This window comes from Ixodes scapularis, unplaced genomic scaffold (genome assembly GCF_016920785.2).
Source record: "Ixodes scapularis isolate PalLabHiFi unplaced genomic scaffold, ASM1692078v2 PGA_scaffold2__306_contigs__length_199485367, whole genome shotgun sequence".
Classification (NCBI taxonomy): domain Eukaryota; kingdom Metazoa; phylum Arthropoda; class Arachnida; order Ixodida; family Ixodidae; genus Ixodes; species Ixodes scapularis.
Window position 1 is genome coordinate 54,756,868 of NW_024609857.1, and position 12,606 is coordinate 54,769,473.

Sequence of the window (12,606 nt, forward strand, 5' to 3'; positions counted from 1 at the left end):
ACGCAAACATTTTTCTAATTTAACCCTACCTTTTAAGTTAAGTACTAAGCAATTTCCGAGAGTTGTCAACGAACCCAGAAGAGTTGTTTTTTCGCTCACAAAGATTGGTGGTGTCGACGTTCCAAGAGGGCACTACGCATTTGCTTTAAATGATAGTTTTGCTAAGGCGTTTGTTTATGCTACTAACTTTGCTTATCCAATGAAATCAGATTATGCCTTTTTTTTTTCCAAAGAATTCACTTGTTTTGGACTATGACGTAATATTTAAACTGATTGATAATTTGAATATATCATCGTGCTGTTTTGATGATATAACCTCCAAATTTCTAAACTACACAAAAAAACTTGGTTTATTTTTTTTTTTGCTTGAAAAATTGGGAAGGCGGTTCCGCTTAACATAACAGGTGACAACACAAACCTCTTAATTACAGTGTCATTTCCTTAAAGGGACAGTAAAATTGCTAAGTGGGCTGGATAGTCGGTACATGTTGAACTGCAAAAGCGCATCAAAAGTAAGTGGACACGAGAAAAAAGGGAGAGGACCAAGCGCTACTTCCAACTGAACGCTTATTGAAAACACACTGACTATTTATATACGCAATCAGGCCCCCGACACAAAAATGCAAATTCTTTTTGTTAAGTGCAAGGACGGTGCACTTACTCAGCAATCCTCGCCCTTCCATCTTAAACAATAGACCTAAAACACTGAAATAAGATTGAAAACGTTTGTTTCCTTGTCTCAACGTTTTATTTCTTAATTATTAAAGACATAAAGCAATTATCTCCCAGTTTTATTTTTCCATTTTCCTAGAATTTTCGTTTCTTTAAAATTTGGCGCACATGAACACGTATCGCAATGAATGGCGAGATTGCCCGATTCTTCTGAAAGCTTCTGACAAATAGGACATGTCATTTATACACCTTCCGGTTTGCCCAACGTACGCTCTGCTGAAAGTTACAAACAACAGTAAACAACTCACGTTGCACAATCAACGTACTGCGGTGCGTGTTTCTTAGCACATGCTTCTATTTTTTTGTGTGTGTGTTGCGGACTCTTGAGCACAGGCTAGACAATTCAGAGAAGGTCAGAGAATACCATAGGCACATCAAAGTGTGCGGCAACTCTCTTTATGTTGTGGGACAGCCTTTGGACACAAGGGATTACCACCGGTCTCGTCTTTTTTCTCTGGCCGGCTAGTTTCTTTCTGGTGTCGTTCTTTATATTTTGAAACACAGGTTTCTGCAACTTTTTCCAAGAAACGTTTTGAATAGCCCGCTAATTGGATGCGGCCCGCCTTTATGAAGAAGCTGTCGCCCATAGTATGCTTGCGCAACTTATCTAGGGAAGCTTTCATCAACGACGACGCCATGCCCCGATTCACTCATTTGGAATGGGCAGACGAGAAAGGCAATACCCCTTTCTTCGAGCGTGGCTGCTACTTTCAGCTTACGTGATTATTGTTGAAGTGCAAATTTAAATCTAAGAGCCGCAGCCTCTTAGACGCCATGGTTTATTGGGTGAAGGTGAGGGTATAAGAGTTTGAACAAAACACATCCATCGTCCTGTTGATAAGGTAATCGTTGCAGACATAGAGTTGTGGCACAAGCACAAAAATTGTCCACGTAACAAAAGACCTTTAAGCTCTTCCCCATGTCTAGACCTTCAAAGATTCCTCTGTCACATTCAGCTAAAAAGATATCACATACGACTGGTGCAACTCGTGATCCAATGCATTTTCCTTGCTTCTGAACATACAGATTTTCTTAAAAAGACACAACAATTGAAGTTAAGTGCAAAGTTAGCATTTGCATACAAGAATTCATGCTCACACCACTCGAATTCCCGAATGAAGTTTCGTCATTTTTTTCATTGTATCGCCTAACGGCGAGGGACAGTTTCTAATGTAGCATTGAATAAAATAAGTCTTCCGTGTCTACTGAAAAACCCCCACGATAGTACTGGTTCACTTCAAACAAATGCAGTAAAATCACCTCCAAGTTCTGAACCAAGAATACGTCTTTAAGGACAAGGGTGGCTAACTGCCTGCTAAGGTAACCCCCCTCCCCCCCCTCCCGCCCCCCATCCCTCTGCCATGAGTCTCTCTCGGTCACGGTGGCTCTGAGCGGACATCCTACTTTGTGCGTCTTAGCGGTGAAAAATACACTCAAGCTCAGTTTCTTGGCCTTTTGCACCTTCTTTGCCAAGCTGGTCAATTCTAGGTTTTGACACAATTTCTTGTCTGCTCCTTCGATCTTAGTGAGAGACACTTCTTTCACCTGCCTGAAATTCTTGGCGATGGCTGCCCTTGACATCTCCTCGAAAAGTCCCTCCGGGAGTATGACGAAGCCGCCTTCTTTGTCCGCCGTGAGAACCTTGAGATTAGGGTTCTCGAAGAAGGAAACCACGTGTCCAATCTTGAATGACCTGTGCTCTATCCCTGACTTGGATCCTAGAGTTTCGACTACTTCTGAAATACACCTACTTCGGTCATCAAGTGGGGCTCTCTCTGCGAGGGAGCGCGCAAGGCACAGGTTCTCGATGGGGTTGATACGAGACTGTAAGCAGTACTTGGGCCCAAGTTCGAGGAGTTCCGTCCCCTCTTCTGGTAACGAGTCACCCCGAAAAACAACGCCGCTGAGGGGTATAGAAATCTCTTTCTTTCTTCTTGGGCAGCGTGGCTTTGAGCTTCTCCCCACAGGAATTCCTTAACCTGCGAAACCAGTCGCCGAAAGTCCGCAGGTCGTCTCCGCCACTCCAGCCTTGTTGCATGAACGGTGGCACGAGATTCTCAGGCAGTCTCGATGCCTGCCCGCCTGTCTCCACGCCTCCGGTCTTAGTATTTTTTTTTCAAATTCCTTTAGAGTGCCTTCCCGGAGGCGGTGCTCCTCCAAACAAAGCCAGCAGATCTGGTGGGCAGTAGCCGGTTCTGATAGTGTATAAGTAAAGTCTTGCCTTGCATGGTGGCCGTCGCCAGTAAACTTGCGTACCACGTTCCTGAGGACAAGTGGTTGCTAGGGTTGAGAAAAGAGCCCAATGTAGAGGAAATAAATTGCAGTAAAATGTCTAAGTGGGCTAGTTGGTACATGTGTAATTGAAATAGCTCCTCAAAAATATGTGGCGATTTAATATGGCGTCTGGAGTCTGCGCAATCAATATATTGCTACAGAGTCAAGTATATCTTTAATAAAGCAAAAAAAAAAAAAAAAAAAAACTTATCTGCTGGAATTCGAAACCGAAACACGAGCACGGAAGCTGACGGCCGGAAGTCACGTGGCTACACCCGACCGCATTTTTTTTCTCCACTTGTCCGGCATCTGAAGCAGACGGCGAAGTTGTGTGTACCGTTTGTCCTGCAATTGTGTGCACTTATATCCCTTCCGATCGATGCTCTGCGCTTAAAGATCGATTGGCCAGTACCACGAACGACAGATCCGAACTGATGGCCCCACAACCGTCGGAAAGTTGGTTCATAGTGCGCCGCCATCGCGTCACCTGCCCGCGGTACGTCGCCCTATTAAGAATGCCGTGCACATGTACTCACTCTGATCTGTGCAACATTCTTTTTCTTCGATCAACGTTTTTGCAGTTTTTTTGGAGGCCACAAAAATGGGATTTCTATTATTTTATCTTTTAATATTAAATGTGTGCCTTAGATGATTCACGACTTTGAATATATTTGGTATACATAGTTTGAGCGCCATGTGACCATAAAAAAAGAGAGTGAGAGCGACTGAAAACGGCCAATTTTTGACCGGCTGATTTTGGGCGGAAAGAAAACGAATTTCGAGCCGCAAATTGTGTTCTGGGTAGTTGGGCTCTTATTGGTGGTATTCAAATAAAAACGTCGACGAGCATAAGTATACCTTGTCAGTGTCCCTTTAACCAGTACGTCCTGCAAAATTTAAGAGCACTTCATTTACTCTCATTTTATTTATCGTTCAGACCAATTATTTTTATTCCATCTTCACAACATAGTTTTTGCAAATATCTGTCCCGCGAAACTCGACTTCTTACTTTCACCAGTGATCTAATTTTCATACTTGACCATGGGTCGCAGGTTGACTGCGTCTTCCTTGATGTTTGCAAAGCTTTCGCTAAAGGTTCTTAGAAACCTTTTGAACTTAGCACACTTCATACAGATCTGAACATTTTGTCCTGGATTAAGTGCTTTCTAACTAATTAATCTAATTTTATTACTACTAAACTCCTCCCTCAGTCCTATTTCCCCTGGTTTTCCCCAGGGGTCCGTTCTATGACCCCTTTTTGTTTCTTATTTATATAAATGACTTGCGAATGTGCCTATTATCCTCAATTCGTTTGCTTGCTGATGACTGTGTAATATATCGTGACGTGACTAACGAATCGGATGCCGCACTTTTTCAAGGCTATGTGTGGTATCCGATTGGTGTAACCTATGGCACATGACATAATATCAGTAAATGTTAAGCTATGAGGGTTTCTCGTCGTAACGCGCCCCCATCGTCATAGTCAATTTGTGGACTCAACTGCAATGTGCGAGGTCTTACAGATATCTTGGTGTTCAAATAACTTGAAACGTGTCACCTAAACCCTGATCACATTATCGCTAACGCCAATTTTATGCTTGGCAATCTGAAATAAAATTTTACCTCAGCCCCTATGTCACTAAGACGTTTTTTGTACGCAACTCCAGATCGATCAAAGCTTAAGTATGCAGCGTCAATCAGGAACCCCGGCCAAACGACACTGCTGACTAACCCCGCAGCTCTGCAAAATCGCGCCGCAGATTTTATATGTTGAGAAACATTGCGACTGGGACGAGGACAAAAAGACGTTTTATATGTTGTAACTATCATCGCATCGCTATTTTCTCGTCTATGAAAACCACTTTATCTCATCCTCTCATTTCCTTGCGTAGTAAAACATCTCGTTTGTGACTTTTATAGAACATTTATCATTCTAACGCTTCATAAAATGTAAATTATATTTTAACCCCTCACATTTCTGCACGAGCTTATAATTTTAAAGTCGGCATGCATCATTGTCAAACGTGAGCAAATATAACCTCCTTCGTACCAAGAACGTCATCTGATTCGAACCGCCTTCCAGCACCTCTTGTAAACATACCATCAAATGAACTAATTAAAGAGGCGCTAACTAACGACGTTTGCTAACATTAACATTAACATAACAAAAACAATTATATTTTAATAAAATTGCTTACTTTGTATTCTTTTTGTGTAAATATTTTCAGCGTGAATTTCTAAATCCCCACCTTCCCTTGATGTAATGCCCTATGGGCCCTGACGGTATTGAAATAAAGAAATAAAAAAATAAGTCGTTTATAATGTCGAGTGTTTCTATTTTTTTTTTCTAAATCTGCAGCAAGATCTTTTCTTTGCTCGTCAAATTTTTGTCAATCGTCAAGATGCACTTCTGTGGCAGGGGTCTGTACTGCGTTTTGTTTTGTTTGTTTTTGCGGTTATGCCCTTCGCTTGTGTGTACGCTTCATCTACGCAAACAAAAATGCAGTCTGGCTCTTCATCAACTGAAGAACAACGGCCACCCTCTCCCAGCGCTGAAGCAATAGCAAACGGTGAGGCTGAGAGACAAGCCGTGGTCAGAGAGGGCCGCGGGATGCGGGAATTGGAAGCCCCCAGATCCTACAACGTCTTCATCGGAGATGGCGCCCATCTGCGGCGGATTCATCCGCACCTGATGACGACGAGATGGCTGCTCCGACCAGGACCGTCGGCGAGAAATGCCTCCAGTGATGAAGATTAAGCAACGGAGAAAACTCCGCTTCAACTTCCCCAGGAGCCTTCCGGTCCGCTGCCATAGTCACCGAGACGTTCCAATTGGCAAACTCAACCGCTCAGTCGACTGGCGTTGTACACTCAGAACCTCACACGAATAGCGTAGTCAACTAAAGAGTGGTTCTAATAATGTTCTAATTTGTATACCTATATGTATAGTGCTTTTTATAAAAACCGAGGGTGCATCGTACAGGCCCTGTCAGACTGAGGCAACACGACGGCAGCAGCAACACAACATGTTGTCCAACAGTCAGCAACTTGTCACTCGCTCCCCGTGTTGTCCGACAACCCTGTCACATCGCGGCAACAGCAGCACAACATGGGCGATAACGAAAATGTTGCCTCGGTATGACGGCTTCCGGCAACTAAAGCAGCAGCTTGTGTTGGACAACATGTGCTGCCCCGATCGCTGGCCGAGCGAATTTCGGGCCGGCAACCCGACAATAAAGATAGCTTCGATGGCAGATCTAGTTCCCTATCAAGAACGTCTTTTTTTAATAGCTTACCCAAATAAAGCCTTGGAAAACGTTATTTAATGATAATTAAGGCTGGCGTGCAGCTAAAATAATTTTATGAATGTTTTTACTGCGTAATCACGGAAAGTGATTGTCGAAATGGTCACTGCAACACTCGTGAACGTTCAGACTGGTGTTAAAATTAGAACTGCCGAGAGACCAGCTCGCATGACTGCTAGTGAAATAAAATGGCATGTCTAATAAATCGCTCATAAACTAAATATAATCCATGCAAGCAAAGATTAAAATATCGAAGCATTAAAACAACCGCTCTGATCATGACTGTTGATGCTTGGAACTTAGAAACAGCCTAGACACTTGAATTGTTTAAAAAGTCCCCAGGTTTTTTTGGAGAATGACGTGATCCCTAGCAGGCGGTGGGCAAATAGACAGCGTTGAAAACTATTTATTTAACCGATTGCCGATCGTGTCGTTGTCGCAGTTTTTAAGTACTGACAGTTCAGCTCAACACCAAGCTAAAAAACACGCTTTGGGGTACTGCCGGTGATAACTCCATTTTACAGTAGAAATAGGAATTGCTTGAAAGGAAGAAACAACACTTTATACGGTGGCGTCAATCCCGAACATACATCAACCATCTCACTTTCCTCCGTTAGGGCTTTCTGCTTTGTCAGCGAACGAAGAATATTTTGATCAAATAAAGGTTGGAATATACTCCCCGTGTCAAGTTTTCGAATCACAGTCACGGGTTGATTTCGTCCCGTGGTAATTTGCGGTTCTTGGAACGCCCTATCACTTTGTAGAGTCACATTTCCAGCGACGCCGCGCCGCAGACGATAGAAGGTAAACAATTAAGATGGCGGTGTGTTCACCGTGTTGGCCCCGCCATCGGCGCGGTGTGACAGCATTGTTGGACAACAAATCGGCTAACACGGTTGCCGAGTGACGGCAACATGTTGCCCGACTGTTGTTGCTGCCGCGATGTGACAGGGTCGCCGGAAACACGTTTTACTCGTGTTGCCGGATATAGCTGTTCAACTGTTGCCTCAGTGTGACAGGGCCTTAACAGGGCTAATCACCGTGGCTACATGACGTGCTTGACTTGACGCGTACGGCAGCACCGGCAGTCTGTACAAAAAAAACATACCCCAATAAACTTTCTCTTGATTCCCTTGCCGACTCGGCCAATCGTCGGATACAACCATAAAACAAAAGGAAAGCACCTTCGCGATGGCCAACATATCCGTTTATTATGGAATCTTACAGAACAACGTTTGCGTAACTATTAACAGTTTAAGAGAGACGGGGCGAGGCCGGCACCATCATTCATCACTGGGGCTGTTTAAGAAACGCAGAAATAATTGGTTTATTTAATATTCTAAAAAAATAAAACCTGCAGCAAAGAGGGCGGTCCGGCTTAAGTTGCAGTTGAAATGAAAATCAAAATTACGGTGGCAGTAAAAAGTAATGACCCTGACCACAGAGGAATCATAATCATGTTGTCACACCTCTCAGCCGTAAATGGTCCCATTCGTTCCCAATGCCATAATCGTTTTTCTTTATCTTACTTTCTTTAAGTGATGCATAAATGTGATACGTATTTAAGTTCTTGGCTTTTTCTCACTGGTGTAATTAAATAAAAATGCTCGATTCCGGAGCGAATTGTTTTAATGCCTTGAGCCTTGAGCGTTGTGCACTTTTTTTTTAAGCTCTCTGCTGGGACGTAACAATATAAGGTCAGAGGATTCTAAGGTTCCCACGAGTCCACTTAGTTATATCTACAAAGAAGCGCTCGTTCCGAAAATGTTATTTTTCATTAGAAATTGTGGGTTGTTCTTGATATCAAAAGTTATAAACTATTAAAATAACACCAAATTCATAAATATCTCAGATGCTGGGCCACTTACGCACTAACAAGTTAGTATGCATAATGGCGTCTTTAAAAGTCATAACGATAATTTCGTAGGGTTTCTTTTTTCTCTTTAAAAAAATTTCTGTTTAAAATCTCTCCAAAAAATTAACTCGGCGTAAAGGGTATGTCGTCAACATACTTGAAAGCACAAAACACGTATTTTTTTGTAATAAAAAGCGGACCCGAAAGACTCAGTTTCTACGGTATATTTGTTTTTCGTCCAGCGTTTTAATTATTGCTTAGCATGTCAGTTAATGAAAAATATATAAAAGCGAAGTTTATCTAGAACTTTATATTGTAACAATTGCCATCTGTGAGATGTGATTTGATTCTAACTTTAAAATGAATTCCTTTCCAAGATCGGCAACTTTTAGTTTGTTGGTTTTCGAGCGACACTGACATAAATTTTGAGTTTCTACTTCAGGATAAATATTTGTTGATGGCACCTTCCCAAAGTTTGTAATGCAGTTATGCATCTAAGGCTGGCGTCACAGCGTCAAGAACCAATCAAATGAATGCCTTCCTGGCGGGAGGCATTCAAAATACCGAAAGTTAAAATGCCGAATTATCGAAACGCCGAAAATTGAAACACCAAAAAAATTAAGCCGAAAGATAAAAAAACAAATGCCGAAAGATGAAAAAAATCGAAAATTAAATTGACCGCACAAAACCGCACCAACGATTGAAAATTAAAAAAAACAAAACAAATTAATTTTAGTACCCTCATCCCCCCGGTTTACTTTTAAGAAAGCAGAGGACACGTTCTGTTTTGCTGTTGTTCTGTCACATAGGATATGAATTTCTTGTTTACTACAGTTCAAACTGACTGTTGTGTGCAATACTTCACAAAATGCCCAGGCTTTTCTTTTTGTTACTTTTATTTCTCAGCACAGTTGTTTTTTGTTGTTGTTTTTTGCGGGGAACGTGTACACCTCTCGCACTTCTTCAATTGGCAGGAACAAAATAGCGGCAATCTGCCTCACCTTGATCGCAAAACAATCCTCATCACCTTTGTAGAGCGCTGTCGCTCCTAACTTCTGTACTCTACGGCTACCTCACAACATATGTCTCACCCGATCCCCACCCCTCATCCTCGATAAGATGACACGACGGTAAGGCACAGGGACACGGGCCTGGCAGTGAAATTGTCGAAGCTTTCACGGTAAACCGAATGCTCTCTCCCTTTTTATTGCCAGCAGATACTCTTCACCAGACGTAATTGCTCTAAAAGAAATTGGCGAAGACACACATTCATTATCACAATATCAGAGAATTACACAGACAGGAAGCAATCCCAGAATAGCTACGCTTTTGTCAAATTAATACGGCATAAAGCGACACGAAATAGAGCACTCCTCAGTGGAACACGTAATTTTGGAGCTGCTCCGAAAACGCAGAAAGTCACCTAGCTTTTTCGTGCTCAACATATACAGCCAACCAAAAAACAGCTGCGAGGTATTCGAGCGCCTGTTAGCTCGCGCTCTACGCCTCGCTAATCAAAATCAACTCATCGTACCCGATTTCAATGCACAAAATTCGGCATGGGACTATCTGAAAGCCTTGAGGAAAAAAAAAAAAAAAGCTCCACAATGCCTTTTGCAATTATCACGTTTTTTTTTTGTTTCCTGTCGTTCTCAGTCACGTGGGTTCCGTACCTGGTATGCGGGACGAAAAAATAATAAAACATTTCAACCTGGAATATGCGAGAAAATATAGGCGAGGCAAAACAAGAATATGGGCCAATCACGCATTTTTTGTAAAAGCCTTCCAGCGGCGTGGAGACACCAAAACGATGTTTTACCGCATACCAGAAGTGACGACATTCAAGATGGCTGCGACCTTGGGGAAAAGGTGTTTAGGAAGTATTCACTGGCGGTTCTAGCTGTGTGCGCGACAGCTGTGTGCGTGCTGACGGCGAGCTTCCACAGCTCTTTCGCCGCGTGCATTCCGCACCATCAAGATTGCTTCTCTTAGCAGCACACTAATGTGAGCTCGTTCTGAGCCCGCGCTCTGAATATCGCCCTCAAATATGGCGTCCAGTGAATATTTCCTATTGGGGAGGAGATCGAACAGTCACACTTCTAGCGGTACGCTTCAGCTATAAGGACAACAAACCGAATTTTCTTGTTTGTTTTTGATCAGAGAAATCGAAGATGACGATTCAATGGCCGCTCCTCGTGCAACCAAAGCACTGATATGGCACTGATCAAAGCGAAGCACTCGTGCCCAGACCGTGCCAGGCGAGGTTCAATTTCTTTGTTATGCTGTGTTAGTAAACAACCGACTGTGGGGACAACAAGTTTGACAAAGCGCGCCCCTTATAGTTAGATCTCCTGCCCAATACTCACCGTCCCCGATCATCCCACGAGAACCGGTAAGGGCGTTACGAGAGATACGTGCCCAGACTTCGTGCTTATTAAATTCACCGCGGAAGAATAGACTGGGCCAACACTGAGAAGTCGCTGGCAGGAATTATTTTAAGGTCGAAATCAAAGTTTCTCCTACACCCGCCCCCGCCCCCGCCCCCCCCCCCCCCCCCCCCCTTAGAAAATATCCATAAAGAAGTATAGAACTAACGGATTGGGACGCTTTCAGAGAAATGCAACTCAAATCAAATCCATCGCCCCGTAATTGGGACTTCGAGCTGTGGGCTCGGGACCACTGTGAAGACGCAAACAGATACATCAAACATGTTAGCTTGACGACCACGGTCTCGGAGGTTGATGATCAACTCCTGCACCTCTGGAAGACCAGGCATGGCCTCCTCAAGAGGTGGCAATGACAAAGACTCAACCGCAAACTCAAGATCCAGATTGCTCTGCTGACGGAAGAAGTGCTTCAATACGCCAAGCAGCTAGCCTAACTCAACTGGTACCACATGACCAACAAACTCCAAGGGATGCTCTGTACGGCGAGGACATGCTCGATCCGACCAAGAGCAAGAACCACACCAGGCATACACTTCTCAAGATAGTGCACAACTTCAAGGGCACAAACGAGGAAATCCTGCCGAAGTTGACCAATGGATACACCGGGGAAGCACCCAGCGTCGAATATCCATGCTACGACTGCCAGCCTAATCCAAAACTGGACAGCCCTTTCACCGAGGTCAAGGTCATACGAGCTGCACAAGTCCTAACACGGAACACATCGCCTGACAGAGACTAAATCCAGAGCCGCCTCCTCAGAAACCTCGACGCAAATTCATACTCTACCTCAACACAACACTTCAACGACGCGTACACAGCCCCTTTAAGGGGCTGTGCAACGATTTTAACGTTGAAAAAATTTGCATCTTCTTCTTTTTATATTCTTTATCTTGTCACAAAGGACAGCAAACACTTCTCCTTCCTTCGAAACGTTCCGATTCCGCCACGTAATCACGAGGCAAAAATTAGAATATTTCCTGACCTGCAGCCGCGAGCGGTGGCCACGAGAACGTCAATGGGGGCAAAAAGATATGAAGTTGTTCGAATACCTGCTCGATAAAAGGTAATTTTACTATAAATCTTGTCGTTCCAACATAAATATAAATGTGTCGAAAACCTGCTATAATCGACAAAAACTTTTATTACACAGAGTTTTAAGTGGCGCCATCTATCCGAGGTCAACAAAACCGTCAGCTCTATCTGCTACCGCGAACAGCCGCCAGAAGCCGGAGGGGGACGGGGGCAGAGCCGGACGGGGATGGCCGGACCCGGACGAGACTTTCCTCCTTTCGCCATGTTGAACGCGCTGCGCAAACACGTGGTCGCGAGCGGGTGAGTTCTCGCTGCTCACTGATAGCTCATGAGAGAGAGCTTCACCGGAACCCCACGCGTCCCCCATTGACGTCATATCGCACGTGACTCGGAAGGAAGATGGTGAAGGAGTTGAGAGGTGCCGAAAACTTCCATCTTTGTCCATTTATAAAATAAAAACTTGGACATGCAGACATAAGCGTTTCTTTTTTTTTTTTTTTTTTTTTTTGTTCTTTGCTTTAGAAAGGTCGAGACACCAACTTGCAAATTATTTAAGCAAATCACTGAAATTGTTGCACAGCTTCTTTAGGTCCCAGCACAGACTGCCGTACGAACCGAGGAAGCCATTCAAGCAGTGTACAAAGTGCATCGTTACGGCGCTGGTTGTGGGTTCGCTGACGCCGGCTAGATCGATCAGGCACCAAAACGAGGTGCAGCAGGACGGAGGCGATGTCACGGTGCGTGATTCGTGCCGCCGATGAATAGCAAAACGTACAGAGCCGATGAGCGCCTCGACGAGGCACATTTTCGGGCTGCGCGATTAACCTCCTCGCGTTGGTCGTCGCGTTTTTGCTGCGGTCGGACTTGGAGGGAAACGGAGTGCACAGTTCGACCGGTCCATCGTGATTATGTATACAACGGGGAAGCCATCGCACGCGTGGATGTTCTATCATATATTTAT

The 12,606-nt window shown here is 44.0% G+C and overlaps 1 protein-coding gene across 1 annotated transcript in view; it reads right to left on the minus strand.

Annotated features, from left to right (window-relative positions):
• LOC120847847 overlaps nt 1-12,606 on the minus strand; it is a 120,282-nt gene that overhangs the window by 24,446 nt on the left and 83,230 nt on the right. The window lies entirely within an intron of this gene.